At 36.3% G+C, this 19079-nt stretch overlaps 1 protein-coding gene across 2 annotated transcripts in view; it reads right to left on the minus strand.

Annotated features, from left to right (window-relative positions):
* Positions 1-19079, minus strand: part of gpm6ab (glycoprotein M6Ab) — a 62616-nt gene that overhangs the window by 38026 nt on the left and 5511 nt on the right. The gene's annotated exons all lie outside the window — the stretch shown is intronic.

Raw genomic sequence — 19079 nt, forward strand, 5'->3', positions numbered from 1 at the left:
TACAATTATGTTGTGTTACAGCATGAGACAACTTTATCTCACATAAATGTTTTAATTGTAGCCTACCATTAATAGCAGCAGCATTAATCAAATATTAGGATCTTGACAAAAAATGTTTTTTTTTTCATCACAATGATGAAAATGTAATTAAAATATTCCAAATGTACTGAATTACACAATACAGTAGACAAGTCATGACATATCATGGCACAGCAGTGGGTTTTCGATGTCACCTCCAGCTGTTCTGATCAGTGTCAATGACACTCACACTAGCAGTTTGAAACCAACAACCGAACAACTGTTGAACGTCTCGGTTACGTATGTAACCTTAGTCCCCCGAAGAGGGAACGAGACGCTGCGTCGAAACCCTGTGGGAACGGCCTGTGTGATTGCGTCGTGATTAGAGCCGAGGTCAAGGTCGTAGAATCTCATGAATGTGTGCGGTGAGGACCAGCCTGCCGCATCACAAATATCTTGGAGAAAAACTCCTGACAATAATGCTTTGGAGCAGCCATACTGCTAGTAGAGTGGGCCCGTACAGTCAAAAGTAAAGGCTGACCGGCCGACACATAAGCAAGTGAAATGGCCTCGACCACCCACTTGCTCATCCTCTTCTTAGATGCTGGGCATCCCTTTCTGGGTGACCCAAGGCAAACGAACAACTGTTCAGATTTCCTCCACAGGACAGCTCTGTGGACATAAGCATCTAAGGCCCTAACTGGACAGAGCAGATTTAAGAAACGGGTTACTAGTGGGTGTCTCCTCAAAGACACAACATGTAAACGGACGTGGTAAGCAGCTTAGGCCGCCACGTACACCTTTAGTGTGGAGGGGGATAACCATGCGGAGAAGTGCTCCTGCAGGAACTCCTGCACTGCACCAGTTAACTGGGTCCAGCTGGTGTCCTCCGCACCAAGAAGTGAATAATCTCCACTTCAAGGTGTAGAGTTTCCTCATGGAGGGAGCTCTGGAGTGGAGGATGGACTCAACAACCTCGGTTGAAAGACCTGAACTCATCAGCTGTGCCCCCTCAGAGGCCAAGCCCACAGTTTCCACAATTCTGGGCGGGGGTGAAGGATCAACCTGCTCGCCTGAAGGGAAGGTCCCTCTTGAGCAGAATCTCCAAAGGAGAGCCGTCGAGAACCATACTCGGGCAGGCCAGAACGGGGCTACTAACAGCAGACGGGCCACATCCCGGCAAACTCTCTCCAGAACTCCTGGGAGCAGAGAAATTGGGGGAAAGGCGTACAGACACAGCCTCTGCCATATCTGCACCATATGGTTTATGTAAGAAACCACCGATGTGTTGTCGGTACGAACAAACACATAATGGCCCCTCAGGTCTGGGAGGAAGTTTTTCAGAGCTTGAAACATATATACTGTAGGTGAAAATTCCTGCCTAGCAACTCCTAAAGACAGACAAAAACAGACACAGATTCACACACAGAGCGCTTGCTAAAGACACAGAAGCTGACATTGTTTGGTTCAGGTGTGCTTTCTAGTTTCCTGGTCGATGACGTCACCCGCCTATGACGTTTCGTCACGCCATTGGACTGATTCCATAAGTGCCTCACGATGCAATCACGCAGGGGCGTTCCTACAGCGTTTCGACGCAGCGCTAGTTCCCTACAGCATCAATAGAACCTACAGCAACAAGAAAGAGCTCTAAGGTGGAAATAAAGCAACTGGGCCGACCCATAACCCTCTATGGCCTGCATTATGTTTTAACCATTAAATCTTTTTTTTTTTTTTTTTTTTTTTTAATAGCTTACAAATCATACAAATCAAAAAAAAAAAAAAGTTTTTTTTAATATTAGGGAACGTTAGGTAAACGTTGCTATATGGAAACACTGTACCAGAATGGAAAATGGTAAAAAAAAAAGTAGTTTTTCTATAAAATTATGTTTTTCTTTTCTATAAATACACTTTTTTCTTTGACATTTATAGATGTATATACTTGGAACTCATGCAAACCGAAAATAAGTAGATCCCTATCATTTAATCTATCATTCCCTATCATTTGGCTAACTCATCCTCACTCTTATCACATGGAAGAGCTAACATATTATTGCTAAAAACATTTCTGTATTAATTTCCTCGAAAAAAAAACAAGGAACTCTATCAATACTTGCAAACGAGTATCAACATTTTATTAGCAACGACCTTCATCAGGCATATGTATTAATTTCCTGAAATCATATTGTTGATGCTACTATTTATAAAATAATCCTAACTGGGAAATAAATTACTGCAATTCCACTGTGGTACAGAGTTGCCATACGGCAACATACCTATTTTTCCATAGTGGTACAGTGTTGCCATAAGGAAACATTAATATTTTCGTATAATTTACAGTAAAACTATGTTAGACAAAGTTGATTTGTGAATAAAAATATCAAATTTACTTATCAAAGATGCTGCAAAAAATCCCCCTTGAGAAGAGATGTTCTGAAATGAGGTTAATAGAGCAATTTCTGGAGCACTTCAACAGGTGTCTTCCATATGAGGGTGACAGTGGGAAAGAGAGTTTTGGAGGGACATTCAAATGTCATTTGACTTAAAAACAGCACACCATCGGCTACCTTAAGGCCTGCCCTTTTAATTCCCATAGTCTAGTACTACCCATAGAAATGTGTAGAAATGAAATGTTGCTATATGGCAACGCCATACCATAAAGAGATACGGAAATGACTGGGAATCTTCTCAGGCAATGACACTCAATTATATCTTTAAAGCCTATAATGTTGCCTTCACTTTTTCCACTTTAATTCCTATTAACAATTATTTAAGTGGCACTGAATTTCCAACACATTTGATAGGACTCACAAATGTGTATGTGTCTTTCTACAAGCACTTATACTTACACATAACATTACTTCCCTTATAGTTCACTTACTCACTGTTGTACAGTAATTCCACTTTACCGCACAACCAGCCATTTGCTTACTGATTGGCTGAAATTCTCACAAGGTATGAGTCACACATTGCAATATCAAAGCGTGACATTATATTCCTGTGAGAATTTGCCTCGCTAATGCTTCAGATGTGGTAATTGTTTGTGAATTAAACTGTTTTGAATGCTATTTGCAGAACTTCAATTTACTGATGTATGCAAAGCATCTGAAAAAACACAATTTATTTAAAATGTATTTTTAAATACATTATGCAATGTGATTGTAATATTTATCTTTTAAAAATTAAAACAGTTCAAACACATGATGTTACAGGAGAGTCAAAAATGGATGCTAGACAAGTCATTAACATGGACTGTGGTACATGCTGCCAGCTGGCTTGAGTTATAAGTAGATTAGCTGAAATGCCTTGTTATCATAAAATTGTTTCTCCAAACTGCAGTCAGTGCTGAGAATCATACAGATGTGCTGTGTGTTTTCTGAAGTTAATTGGGCTTTCCTTCTTTGGCAAAGCTCAATAAAGTGATTCATTATCTACAGTTAGCTTACAACACTGGCCTGCAAATAAAACAATTGTTTAAATCTCTGTTAAATCAAAATTAGGCCTAAGTAATCTATAACGATTAGGCTTATTTGTAAAAAAGCCATTCAACTGATGTCATTTATGTTCTTGTTGAGGTGTAGTAATCACTGATAATGCATCACCACATCTGCAATTACTACATTGATTACATCTGACTGTAGAGATTGACTTTCTTCAGGAAGACCGCTTCTTATGATATACTGCTGTCACCGGCCGTCGGTCTAAATGTCACAGCATGCAATGAGATTGATGTAGAGAGACCATCCTACAGTTATTCTATTCTCTGAGCTCCAATGCATTACATGTGCATTAAGTGTCTTCCAAATGCATCCAGACAAATTTAAAATTTCCATACTTTGGTAAACTAATTTAGTTGATTTCTTTGCAAATAAATATGTCCCCTGTGTGAAAGTGTTTTTTTTTTTTTTATAACAGGCACGTTTATTAGAAATAAAATGCCTTAAACTTCGAAACTAGAATTAGTATTCAGACTCCTTATTTAGCGATTTTCAGGATTAATTTTGCAAACATTGCAGCGGCAAGTTCTTTTCCTGGTATATTTCAACTAGCTTTGAACATCTGATTTTGGTCTTCTGCTTCACAGCAATAGGTTCACTGTAGCTATAGTTTGATGTTGTTTAAAAGCTCTCCCATCGCTGCAAAGGACCTCTCCATCTTTGACAGTAATTGGGTCCATGGTCTCCAAGACCTTGCTGTTTTGAATCAATACAAAAGTGAACAGCCGTGGGAAAGCTGTGGGAACAGTCTTGGGGTTTTCAAAACTTCTAGTGTCTGGCATTTGAAGCCACTTTTTACTCTTTGAAATTTTCATTTCATGCCTTTTATATGGACAGGTGTGTGCCTTTCAAAAAAAATTCCAACCAGATAAATGTCAAAGGTGAGATAGGTGGCAAATAGTCAAAGATATGCATTGTAGCTCAAATGATGCAAAATTAACCAAATCAAACCAAACCAAACCAAACCATCTTATAAATGCAAATATTGCTATCTATTTATATTCAATACCATGTTATTGTTCATATGTGACCCTAGACCAGATGTATACATCATCTGCAAGCTGAATAAATAAGCTTTCCATTGATGTATGGTTTGTTAGGATAGGACAAAATGTGGGCGATATACAACTATTTGAAGATCTGGAATCTGAGGGTGCAAGAAAATCAAAACATTGAGAAAATCACCTTTAAAGTTGTCCATTTATGTTCGCGATTGTGCTGCATTCACTCACAAACATAAATGTTTATATATTTACGGTAGGAAATTTACTAAATATCTCCACGGAACATGATCTTTACATAATATCCTAATGATTTTTGGCATAAAAGAAAAATCGATCATTTTGACCCATACAATGTATTGTTGGCTATTGCCACAAATATACTCGTACGACTTATGACTGGTTTTGTGATCCAGGGTCACATATATATACACACTTGAACATAACATATTAGTTAATTATAGTATATGCTGAATAAATCAAATAAAAATAAACTGCAAATGGTGTGAAAGACGAGTATCAAAAGGACAAGTGGCTTCTGGAGTGTTTTTAATGGTATGCATATTCAAATTACAAATACTGTTCACTGTGTACATCAACAGTGATTTTCACACCACTTCTACAACATAGCATCTGTATCTGCTACACCGTCACAACAGAGTTGGTTGAAATGTAATGTAAATAGATTTCACACAACATCTTTATCTGACTGCTCACTATACTACACTAAGTGCAGAGCAAAAATTATGAAATGTTAACCTGCATAGGGTCTTGCTAGCAGCGCCAGCATCCAATCAGAACACCTCGAGCGAGTGAGGAAGTGACAGAATTGGGCCTGCGCATTTATTATAAAGTGTGGAGTGGAGAACAGTCATTGTGTGATCCAGTCCAAGATATGGAGAAAGGGGGCTATTAATGCCTACTGCCTGGTCTTTTGTGAGACAACATGCTGATAAGAGAGTCACTGTTCACTTTTCTTTCTTTTTTTAAATAAATCAACACAGGATTACTGATTAAGAGCTGTGCCAAATGGACTGAGTACCGGCTGAGAAGAAAAGATTTACATCCTTGATACAATACACTTATTTCTAAATGCTTTGTAATTACAGCTTGAATGATTATAGATAAAACATTTATGAGATGACCTGCTTCCTATAGTTTATTTTCTTCTGAAGTAGATGTCACACTGTGTGGTTGTACAGAGGCACACGGCAATAGAGAATCCAAAAATAAACAGTCTAATTTAATTCACCATGGTACACTCAGAGAAAACAAGAAACACAACCACGTTAAACTCATACAATGCAGGACAAAGAACTAGGAAAAACTCAGGGCTTATATTCAAACAGGGCAATCAATGTAAACAGAACAGGTGTGGGGAACCAATTAACAACCACAGAACAAACTAGTGGCGGGAAAATGAGAACAAAGGTAACAGGAACTAGAATTAAACCAAAAAGTTTGTTTCTGTATCTTGGCGTGTGAGTGAAAAGCTGTGCTTTCTGCTTCCACCTTGCTGGGCTGCAGCCTGGTAATGATCAACATGAATCGAACCAAAGCTCAAAGAAAGACTTCTCTGTACTTTCTACAGATATTCTTTCACTTGTATAATGCAATTTTATTACCTGTTTCACTTATACAGTAGCAAATAAAATCACTGCTTTCAACCAACTATGTGAAATTGGGTGCCTATATTGAGCAAATGTCAAATTTGTAATATAAAATTGATAATAAAATAATTATTTTTCTATTTGGGGGTGAATATTATATTTATTATTATGTTTTATTTACAACTAACTTTTGTCTTCCTTTTATTTTAGACCCCTAATTCACCTCTACTAATATAGAGAGCATGAATGTATGACTCAAACCACAGAATCCAATTCATTAGTCTCACTACACACTGGACAAGATAGACTGCAATCACTCTCATTTGGCAACACAAATCAAATTTGACCATAACTCAATCAATTAGTCCAGTATGCATAATAATCTTTAAAATCTGCTGTGACTGATTTTGTTTTGAGTGAAAGCGAGAGAGAGAACGAAAGAGGAGAGTAAGATCATGTAAGACACTAATCGGTTTTAATATGTCAAAGTTTCCCAAATGTATTCTTGTGTTGATTAGTTCCAGAAAGACCAAGAATGCAGGCTGCAATGAGGGAAGAATAATTGAAAACATTTAGATGAAATATATGGATGTGATCTTGCCTTCTTATTTAAAAAGTATATGCACATTTCATATTTCTAAACAGTATAGGCTAATTAAGTTCTCAATCATTTTCCTTTAAGATGGTGCCCAACCCCCCCCCCCCCCCCCCCCCTCTCTCTCTCTCTCTCTCTCTCTCTCTCTCTCTCTCGTTTTTCAATATTCCGTACACTTGTTTCTAAAGCCGAGGATTCCCTTGATACTTAAAATAGCATGCAGCAAACAGGATTGAATACCCATTTAAAGCCCCTCATCCTTCAATCTCTCTCTATTAAATACCCTCACTACATCTCCAATTTCAGAGGTGCAGATGCCAACTGGCTTTACACAAATGACAGTTCATTGAATTGTATGATGGGAGGAGCCATAAAGACTGCATGCGTGTCACAATGTTGATCCTGTTCCCGACACAATCGCCTAGAGGAGAGGACTAAATGGATTTTTAATGCTGCAATAAATGTGTCGATCATTCATGCTAACTGACATATATTGATTTTCCCCTGGATGAGCTCATAGATTCACCGGTAATTATTTAACGTTATGCCACTGCTCTTTAGCGCACATACAGTAAAACTGTTAATCCAGTATTAAACTATCATGCAAGTGATTCGCTGACTGAAACATAACTGATCATGTCACAGATTCGGTGTTTGAATATGTGCTAAAGGCTTAATGTGACTAAAGATGGTTAATTCTCTTTAAATGCCTTAGAATGGAGGACAATGGTATCACTGATGTGCCTGTGATGACATAGTGTATAGTCACATGGACTGAAAGAAGCCAATTCTATTGATGACCTATTTCAACACACTATACACAAATCGCTAAAGCTGCACACTTGCTTTAAACAAGCTCTCCAGAGGACTGTATTTGCCACATGGCATTCCCATTATGCTGCATTCCAGTGACGGGTAGGTACTATTCCACCACAGGCACAAACACACACATATAGTACATTATGGATTGGACATTATAGTTCTAAGTTGACACCAAATTCTAATAACTGTACACTGATGATATTAAGTGGGTCTAAACATTATATTGTATTTCTTTTAATGAGTTCCTAAAAGGGCTGTTTTCTTTCCCAAATAGATTTTTCTGAATTACTGAACTTCCAACCCGATCTCATGAGAAAGCGTATGCATTTTACAAGGTGGCAATGGCGTATGAATTTGAAGAATGTGATTTGTACTAAAATGTACAATTAAGAAAAAAGTAAGCCTGAAGGTCCACCCCTAAACCTGTAAGTAGCCTATGGTGTAAGTAATTACGGTAACACTTTAGAATACTGTTTCTTACTTACTGCATAACTAATAAGAAATTACTGAAGAACTAATAGGTAATTCTTCATTAACACTCAAGTCACTACTGTTAACTACTAAGGAAGATGTGTTAACTAATCAGTATGTAATAGAATTTTATGATTGTGTTAAGTATCAGTTAGTTAATAACTAATTAATTCTGTCATACCTCCTAAATGATCTACTAATTAAGGTTCAAGAAAAATAACTATGAAGTAACTACTAACGAACAGTCATACACAGTAGTCACTACAATAATCTGTTTTTTTGGAATGGTGGATGAAGGACACAAATCAAGTACTTGAGTCAAAGTACAGATACCCCAATAAAGTATTACTCCAGTAAAATTATAATTAGGCCTATTCAAAATTTCAGGTTCAAAATTACCTTAGTAAAAGTACAAAGGTAATTCATTTTTAAAGTAGGCCTGCTTAAAAAGTAAAAAGCACTAATCAATGTTTTTTTTCTAGCCAGTTTTAGTCATTCTTCAGCACTAATAAGAAAGATAAGTGCAGACATTTACCTACTGATCTGCAAATAAGCAAACTTTTTTATTTCATTAGCAAAACTTATCATAATGTACATTACACATTATTATTATACTTCTTTTACATCATTCAAGTTCCGGCAATATCGCGGTAGCCTACATTTTACAGTGATTTGGTGATGCAAGAGCGCGGGCATTTGTATCCTCTTGCATGGAGAGATCCCTTGCATAAAACAAATTATTTTATTTCTAAAGATACTAAATCTAATGTTAAAATATGTTCTCAGAACTGTGCACTGTTTGTTTATGGGCAGGTTATGGAGTCAGTCACAGCATATTTCGGCAATAAGTGAAACGCAGGGCGGCGAAGTTAAGCAGTTTCCCCGCCGAATACGAGCCCAGCTCCAGCAAGAGATCCAGCACCACTACCGTGGAAATGGGAGAACAGAGACCAGCTGATTATACTTGAATTGCTTTTAAAGGTTTAACTTTTGATCCTAAAATGTTTGTTAAATGAGTTTAAATGTAGGCAGTAGGCTATTGTACATGTTAAAACTAAATAAAATATATGCTGTATTAAGAAATGTTCTGAAATAAAGGAAGATATCATGTAAACGAGTCATTGTCGTGCAGGCTATTTTACAAAGGTTTAGATGATTACGTTAATAGTGTTTTTTTTTTTTTTTTACAGTAAGTTTGATTTGAGTCATAAGTATGTGGTAATTCTTTATTAATTACTAATGGGTTCCCTATATTTTTACTTTAGAATACTGTTTCAGGCTCTAAGTAATTCCTGAAGAATTAAATAATAATTCTTTATTAATTACTAATAAGTTCCCCTATATTTTCACTTTAGAATACTGTTTCAGGTTTTAAGTAATTTCTGCAGAATTATTTGATAATTATTTATGAATTACTAATAAGTTCCCTATATTTTCAGTTTCCCTCAGTCGTTGCCTCAAATACATGAATTTACTCAATGGCATTCTATGCTGAGGAAAATGGACACACACTTGTAGGCCTATATAAAATATAAAAACTAATCTGAGGTTAGTTATGGCAAGGCACTTGAGTGGGGTTCCTTTTTGAAGTTGATTTCTCACAGAACACACTCACAAAACCACACAGGCTAAAACCTCTTTAAATTGTGTTTGTTAAAATAGTTTTTTCATAATACTACTATTAATAACATTAGTACATAAGAAAGGGCCACAACTCAATGTAGTTTTGTATGACTGTTCCGTAGTTACTTCTTAGTTAATTTTCTTGAACCTTAATTAGTAGATAATTCATAGTAGTTCTTCAGGAGGTATGACATAATTCGTTAGTTATTGATTAACTAACTGTTACTTAACATAATCATACAATTATATTACAAACTGATTAGTTAACACATCTTCCTTAATAGTTAACAGTAGTGAAGAAGTAGTTAATGAAGAATTACCTATTAGTTCTTCAGTAATTCCTTATTAGTTATGCAGTAAGAAACAGTATTCTAAAGTGTTACCGTAATTACACAAACATTTTTACGAATGCATACAAATAAGCCACCAATTCAGAAAAATGTAAGTTACAAGTTGCCATGAGGTTGTTTTGGAACTTAAATGTAATTTTATGTAATCAACCATACCTATAAAGGGGCTCTTACTGTTATGTTGCTGATTATGCATCATCAGCTATGATGTCCATAGTAATAATTCCACTACTAACGGCTCAGACTACACAGTTGTAATCAAAAAATGTCAACCCCCATTGCAGTGTTTCTAAGTAATCTCAGCCCATTCCTCATGAGCAATGGCCTCCAGTTCAGTAATATTCTTGGGTTTGCATGCTGCAACCGCCTTCTTCAAATCCCACAAGAGACTTTATATGGGGTTCAAGTCAGTTGACTGTGATGGCCACTGTAGAATCTTGCAGGACTTCTTCTGCTACCAAGCCTTAGCCACTTTTCTTGTGCTTTTGGGTCAGATGTACGTCTTGGAGTTCTAGCATGGAAACCGCATACATTTAGTACGCGCCTTACTGTGCAAGCTGAAACCTCATTGCCTGTTGCTACCAAGTCATGCTGCAGGTATTTTGCAGTCATTCTATTGACTTTTTTTTCCTATTGCATTTCTAACATGCAGTCAAACGGGACACTCAACAAACCTTGCCAGTTCAGATATTTCATGTGTTCTAGTGTTCAAACACACCTGGTGCAATTAATGAAGCTCTTGATTAGTTTCATCAGTTGTACTTGAGACAACACCTCTTTTGCAGATTTGTGCTATTGTGAGGGATTCTATTCAGGGGGTTGAATAATATTGAGACTGCAGAAGTCATTAAAAGTTGCATTTTCAGTTGAATTTGGGGAAACCAGCTACTTCAATTACGTTTGTTTGATTTTAAGCAAACAGCTGAAAGCTGAAATTTTGCCAATAAACCTGATTTGCAATGGGGGTTGAATAATTTCGATTACAACTGTATGTACGTCTGTCTTGATAACAAATCACCAAATGAGGTGATTTTGGCAGAGGTTAATGAGAGTCCAGTGTGAGACTTTCCCTACATGTGAAATATCATTTCTATATGGGAAAGACACAGCATACACAGCATATACACATGATGCCAGTGATTCTTACAGGTTATGTACAAAACCTCTGACTGCTTTTTGTGAGAATGAACATTGCAGTCTAATGTCACAGTAAAAATCCCAGAGACACACCAGGTGATATTGTCTATGACAGCTTATGCTTCTCTATGTATGTCTATAGTTAATAAAGGGAAAGTAAAGTCTTGTGTAATTATGATTGAGATGTTGACCTTGGACAAGAGGGAACCAGACTGTTACCTGAATAATGGAGTCTCTACAAACTGTAAAAATCACCTGAGAGCTTTTTCCACTAAGCACCATGCCCTGACCTGAATACTGGGTGTACATATAAGTATGTGTTTGCATAAAGTGAATGTTTACACATCATATCCATGAGTTTGCAACATCTTTATTTCACAATACAAAAGCTCACTGTTTTGATTATAAGAATTAAGGTAATTAACAAATACAAATTTGTACTGAAGTATCGTGAACTATTATACACTAATTTATGGAAGCTTGTTTCCGCCACTGAATAAAACATTTTAAAAGATAATTGCGACTTTTTATCTCACAATTGCGAGTTTACATCTCGCAATTCTGACTTTATTTCTCAGAATTGCGAGATATAAAGTCAGAATTGCGTGAAATAAAGTCATTATTCTGAGATATAAAGTCAGAATTCTGAGATATAAAGTCAGAATTGCGAGATATAAAGTCGCAATTGCGTCTTATAAAGTCAGAATTCTGACTTTTTTTCTCGCAATTGCGACTTTATATCACACAAATTCTGACTTTATATCTCAGAATTCTGACTTTATATCACGCAATTCTGACTTTATAACACATAATTGCGAGTTTATATCTCGCAATTCTGACATCTTTTCTCAGAATTGAGAGACATAAAGTCCAATTCTAAGGGAAAAAAAGACTGACTTTTTTTTTTTTTTTTTACCTTAGAATAGTTTATATCTCACAATTCTGACTTTATAAGACGCAATTGCGACTTTATATCACGCAATTCTGACTTTATATCTCCCAATTGCGTGATATAAAGTCAGAATTCTGAGATATAAAGTCAGAATTGCGTGATATAAAGTCGCAATTGCGAGAAAAAAAGTCAGAATTCTGACTTTATAACACGCAATTGTGACTTTATTTCACGCAATTCTGACTTTATATCTCGCAATTCTGAGAAATAAAGTCAGAATTGCGAGATGTAAACTCGCAATTGTGAGATAAAAAGAGAATTTTTTTTTTTTTTGTGGCGGAAACAAGCTTCCATACTAATTATAAAGATACATGAAATTAAAATGATTAACATTTTACTCTAAGAAAAAAATTGTACATTGAAGATGGCATTAAACAGAAGTTGCGATAGTCTTTTCTTCACTATTCTGGAAGAAAAAAAAAACTAACTAAATGGCTGTCAGTTGTGGAGGATATTTAGTCCTAACCTCCGCTGAGACATATGTCATAATATGAGAACAGATGTTGTTTGGAGGGTAAGGGGAGATTAACTATTTGATTAAAGATTACAAGGCCATGTGAATAAAAATAAATAAATAAATAAAAATAATAATATGATCAATTTTGATATCATGGTGACAGTTTAATTTATTCTTGTTGTCAGCTGTTTTTGGGCTTAGTTTATTCATTATGAATATATGTATATATGTATACGTATATGTGTATATGTATATTATACATATGTGTATATGTATATTTTAATTTTTATTTATTTTTTGCCTTTATTTAACCAGGAGAGAACCTCACTGAGATTAAAATCTATTTTACAGTAGTGTCCTGGCCAAGATAGGCAGCCCAGTTATACAAATACACATAACAAACAACAATACAACACACAATAAGATATCATTAAAAGTACAGCCTTAGAAGCGTTTGCAAAACACTAAATCTTTTTCTAGTGCTTGCATAAGTGTTTTGAAATTGCTGAAAGACACCAAATGACTTAGCCTCAATTTCATTTGAAGAGAGTTCCATTCTGAAGGTGCAGTGTATTTAAAAGCTGTTTTACCTAGATTAGTTCTAGCAGGAGGTACATGGAGATTGTAATAAGACTGTGAACGCAAATATACAAATATATTAAACATGAAAAACAGACAGTTGTGAACTTAGATGAACCGTATCATCATGTCATCCCTGAAACCACAAAGCTCCAATTTTCATTCATTCCTTCCCCATATAGTCAATATATTGGAGTCCACTATACTGAATGAGTGAATTAGTAGTTTCTACTATGAATAAGTAGAATTAGTAGTACATATACATATACATATATATCATATTATATATATATACACACACACACACACATATATACATATACTTTTTAAAAGCTTTGTGTAATGTGTTAACTGGTACTTGTCACATCACTTGTTGCTCTTTTGTTAGTACAACTGCTTCTATATTATTCTCCTCATTTGTACGTCACTTTGGATAAAAGTGTCTGCTAAATGATTACATGTAAATGTACAGCGGTTGGACAATAAAACTGAAACACCTGGTTTTAGACCACGATAATTTATTAGCATGGTGTATGGCCTCCTCTTGCAGCCAGTACAGCCTCACAGAAGTCCTTCAGTGGCCAGAGGGATTCTGAGCCATTCCTCTTCCTGAACAGTGGCCAGGTCACTATGTGATGCTGGTGGAGGAAAACGTTTTCTGATGTTGAAACCGACATTTGTCATTGGCACGAGTGACCAAAGGTTTGGCTATAGCAGCCTGACCATTAATATTGACTCTGTGGAGCTCCCGATGAACAGTTTTGGTGGAAACAAGAGAGTCGAGGTGCACATTTAATTCTGCAGTGATTTGGGCAGCTATGGTTTTGTGTTTTTGGATACAATCTGGGTTAGTACTTGGACATCCCTTTCAGACAGTTTCTTCTAGCGTTGATATTTACTCCTGTTGGATGTGGTTTGTGTTGGTATGCCGACATTACCAGTGAGATGCACCAACAATTTATATTTATCAGACTATTGAACTCCCGATATGTCTCCCATTATGTTGTGTGGACTGCAATATCTTATGTCCAGTTGTGCTATTGCTCCACTATATTGGCCAGTGTTTCAGTTTCATTGTCCAACCCCTGTAAATGTAAATGTTTTAAACACTATAAATTAGCCTTAGCGTATCACTTGCTTATCACTTGCTCCAGTTTTAGCCTGTAACCATGGCAACAGACTGCTTCACAGATCTGCACTTGAGAGAGAGAGAGAGAGAGAGAGAGAGAGAGAGAGAGAGAGAGAGAGAGAGAGAGAGAGAGAGAGAGAGAGAGAGAGAGAGAGAGAGAGAATGCATGCAAACAATGGAGCATCTGATTCCACCCCACATTTTTTAGCTGTTAGTGAACATAAAAATCAATGAAGAATATGATAAACAGCCCAGGTGATGACATGATCTAGCCCTAGCGTCACACACTCTCCCAAATTTATATTTATATTTTATTAAACTGCCACGTACCACCACAGCACAAATTAATTATATAAAGAATAGGTGGGCTTTGGGTGGTATCATGCACAGATTGCATACCATGGCAGACTGTGCCAACCAGTATAGATTGTGCTATGCCGTTTATACCAAGACAGATATATTTGTGCTATTATCCAGGACAACTTTACACTATTAACACCTGAGAACACTGAAAAAACAGTAATGCAAAATTCAGATCACATTTCCCAAACAAGTCAAGAAGAACTTGTTATTAATGAATGGTTTTAGGTTCAACATGAAGCAACATTGTGTTGGTTATGGTGCCAAGCAGCAATGCAAATAATAAAGAATCTGCATTAATATAAAACTTCCAAGGGGGCCACAATATGACTTAAATTATTTAAAATAAGGCAAAACAAATATACATTTTTCTCTAGTTATGCCAAGCTCTAAAATATTAATGTTGAAAATAAAAAGAGAAAATCAAATAAGATAAATTGCCTTTCATTTCATTCAATGAAAAAAAGTATATTATTTAAGTAGCTAAGTATTGACTTAAGCAGAAGTAAACATTAATTTTACCCCAAAATAACTTTATCATGATGTACCATGACCCTGTTGTAAACCTACTCATACCATTAGGATTTTGATCAGTCCTATCCTAGGTAAGCTGTAAAGGGGAAAAATAGGAATGGGCCAACAAAAAGATGCTAGCCCCCTCCAACTCTCTCTCACTTATCATGTTTGACCAGATCAGCCAGTTACCTAGAGATGATAGTAAATTATCCCATTTGTTTCTGATGTTTACCATGTTGTTATCTACAGCTGACACTGCATCGATCTGACCAACCGGAGTGATGTTGCTAAAAGGCATGTCATGTATAAATCACTCTCATAATGTCAACATAAACTATGGCTTCTCTCAGTCAAAAGACTATAATGCTTCACTCACAGCGCAATGAGTACATGAAAATACACTTGCACTCATATTTCACATCAGTTGTTATGAATGGTTAAGAAAATGCTGAAATAGCTGAATGTTTAAAAAAATCACCTTCTTTCATAGTGTATGGGTCAAAATGATTCTTACAGAACAGAGCACAAATGTTCTTTACAGCATCTGATTGCCAATGTGTCATCTAAGCAACTGGATCTCAACTTTTTTGACTCCAAGGCCCTTCTTTGTCCACAACTATTTTCGAAGGCCCCATGACTTTTTTTCATTATTTACTGGATACAGAGAATTTTTTTGAAATATTTTATCACAATTTCTACCCAATAATTTTTTTAGAGCTTGCATAACTAGAAAAAATTAAAATACTATTAAAATTAGGCCTCATCATACATCCAGGTTTTTAAGACTAACAACAACAACAACAAAAAACTATTTAGGAGGTGAATACAAAATATTTAGTTGTTTTGCCCCTCTGACTGCTCTAAGTCAATGTTTCTCCAACTAAAAATCCCCATTCTCTACCACAATATTTGGTCCACCAACTTATGCTATTTATAACTTATTTATTTGATTCCACAAGTTATGTCTTGTTCTAAGGTCAGTTTGGTATTTGGATCAGACACTGCAACAAGTGACATGCAGAAAAATTCTGTACTAAGACATGTTTTGCTTATCTATCCTCCTCCTGCTTGCAAGATGCCACATTCACGGTTCTCAGGGGAAATAATTCCTTTCCAAATTCAATCAAGTGAATCATATGCATCAACACAAGATATTGGGAACAGAAAGGACAGATAATTAGCATGCCTGTGCTTATGACTCCCCTCTGCTTTAACATAAACAACAGATTGAACTACATATTAAGAGATAATAGTGTGATATCATCCCATTAAGAAGCTACAAAGAAACTCTCTAACGCTGTGTGATACAATTCTCTATATAGTGCACAGAGTGAATGTGAACAATCACATATAATGCAAGCTGAAAAGTAGTAATATGACATTTAAAATAAATAAAGACATAATATTTTTCTCTGGCAGAAAGAAAGTGCAAAGACTGTAATTCATGGTAACTCGTTGACAAGGCTTGTCAAATAGACAAGGAGTTTGACAAAATGCTATAAACCTAGCTTGTTCTGAATTCCACCTACACACCTTGAGACAGGCAAGTCTATTAGAGCTAAGAAAGCAGAACAGTGTGTGTGTGAGTGAGTGTGTGTGTGTGTGTGTGTGTGTGTGTGTCCTAAAAAAACACAGTAAGTCAGACATTCTAATTCACTAAGTCAGCAATTACAAATCTTTACCAAAAATTAGAGAAAAACACACTAAAGGAACCATTAAAGTAGTCCATTTGATATATGATTGTATTATACACTCACCTAAAGGATTATTAGGAACACCATACTAATACTGTGTTTGACCCCCTTTCGCCTTCAGAACTGCCTTAATTCTACGTGGCATTGATTCAACAAGGTGCTGAAAGCATTCTTTAGAAATGTTGGCCCATATTGATAGGATAGCATCTTGCAGTTGATGGAGATTTGTGGGATGCACATCCAGGGTACGAAGCTCCCGTTCCACCACATCCCAAAGATGCTCTATTGGGTTGAGATCTGCTGACTGTGGGGGCCATTTTAGTACAGTGAACTCATTGTCATGTTCAAGAAACCAATTTGAAATGATTCGAGCTTTGTGACATGGTGCATTATCCTGCTGGAAGTAGCCATCAGAGGATGGGTACATGGTGGTCATAAAGGGATGGACATGGTCAGAAACAATGCTCAGGTAGGCCGTGGCATTTAAACGATGCCCAATTGGCACTAAGGGGCCTAAAGTGTGCCAAGAAAACATCCCCCACACCATTACACCACCACCACCACCAGCCTGCACAGTGGTAACAAGGCATGATGGATCCATGTTCTCATTCTGTTTACGCCAAATTCTGACTCTACCATCTGAATGTCTCAACAGGAATCGAGACTCATCAGACCAGGCAACATTTTTCCAGTCTTCAACTGTCCAATTTTGGTGAGCTCGTGCAAATTATAGCCTCTTTTTCCTATTTGTAGTGGAGATGAGTGGTACCCGGTGGGGTCTTCTGCTGTTGTAGCCCATCCGCCTCAAGGTTGTGCGTGTTGTGGCTTCACAAATGCTTTGCTGCATACCTCGGTTGTAACGAGTGGTTATTTCAGTCAAAGTTGCTCTTCTATCAGCTTGAATCAGTCGGCCCATTCTCCTCTGACCTCTAGCATCAACAAGGCATTTTCGCCCACAGGACTGCCGCATACTGGATGTTTTTCCCTTTTCACACCATTCTTTGTAAACCCTAGAAATGGTTGTGCATGAAAATCCCAGTAACTGAGCAGATTGTGAAATACTCAGACCGGCCCGTCTGACACCAACAACCATGCCACGCTCAAAATTGCTTAAATCACCTTTCTTTCCCATTCTGACATTCAGTTTGGAGTTCAGGAGATTGTCTTGACCAGGACCACACCCCTAAATGCATTGAAGCAACTGCCATGTGATTGGTTGATTAGATAATTGCATTAATGAGAAATTGAACAGGTGTTCCTAATAATCCTTTAGGTGAGTGTATTCCATGTCTACTGAACCGATTTGATAGTTTTATGTGCTGAATAGAATTAAGTTTTTAAAAGTTATTATAAAAGTGATTAAAAGTTAATATACTGAAGTTATTATTCTCTGCCTAAATCTTGTTGTTTGTCATAGATCCATCAAGCTTGATGTCAATGTAGTCATGTAGATTGCATTGATCTGTTTTGTTATTTTTTGTATCTTTTGAAGACTCTTTAAATTCTCCTTTTGCATTCCCTTGAAAAAAATACTTCATATTGGCTATGACAAACAAGAGAGCCAGTAAATAATGACAGAATTCATTTTTTTTAGTGAACAACCCCTTTAAAGCATTCAATGTAGAATATGATAGGGTACAACAGGGTTAAAGGCACACAGAAAAATGCTTTTCACCCCATAGTGTTTGATTGCAATCAATCAATCAATCAATCAATCAATATATATATATATATATATATATATATATATATATATATATATATATATATATATATATATATATATATATATATATATATATAAAAATGTATCCCTATGTCAGTGGTTTTCAACCTCTCCTGCAGGGACCCCCTGATAGGCCATGTTTCTGTTTTAACCCTGAAATGGCACACCTGATTCAGTTTATTCAAGGCTTAATGAGTAGTTGACTAATTGATTAATTGACTAATTCCTACTCTTCCTACTCTAAAAACTACTCATTAATTGAATCAGGTGTGCCATTCCAGGGTTAAAACAGAAACATGGCCTATCAAGTGGTCCCTGCAGGAGAGGTTGAAAACCACTGCCTTATGTCACCTGGCCAATAGAAATGAAATTAGATTTAAATGAGAAAAATTATGTGTTACTTGTTTTCAAGTCGACTGTCACAGTTAAATTGATAAATCACTTGTCTAAAAATTAACAAAAGACATTGCCTTTTTGTAATAATTTTTTTGTATAGTTGTATATATATATACACAACTGGAAAAGTCAGCCAGCTGTTTATTATT

This window comes from Rutilus rutilus (genome assembly GCF_951802725.1).
Source record: "Rutilus rutilus genome assembly, chromosome: 2".
Classification (NCBI taxonomy): Eukaryota; Metazoa; Chordata; class Actinopteri; order Cypriniformes; family Leuciscidae; genus Rutilus; species Rutilus rutilus.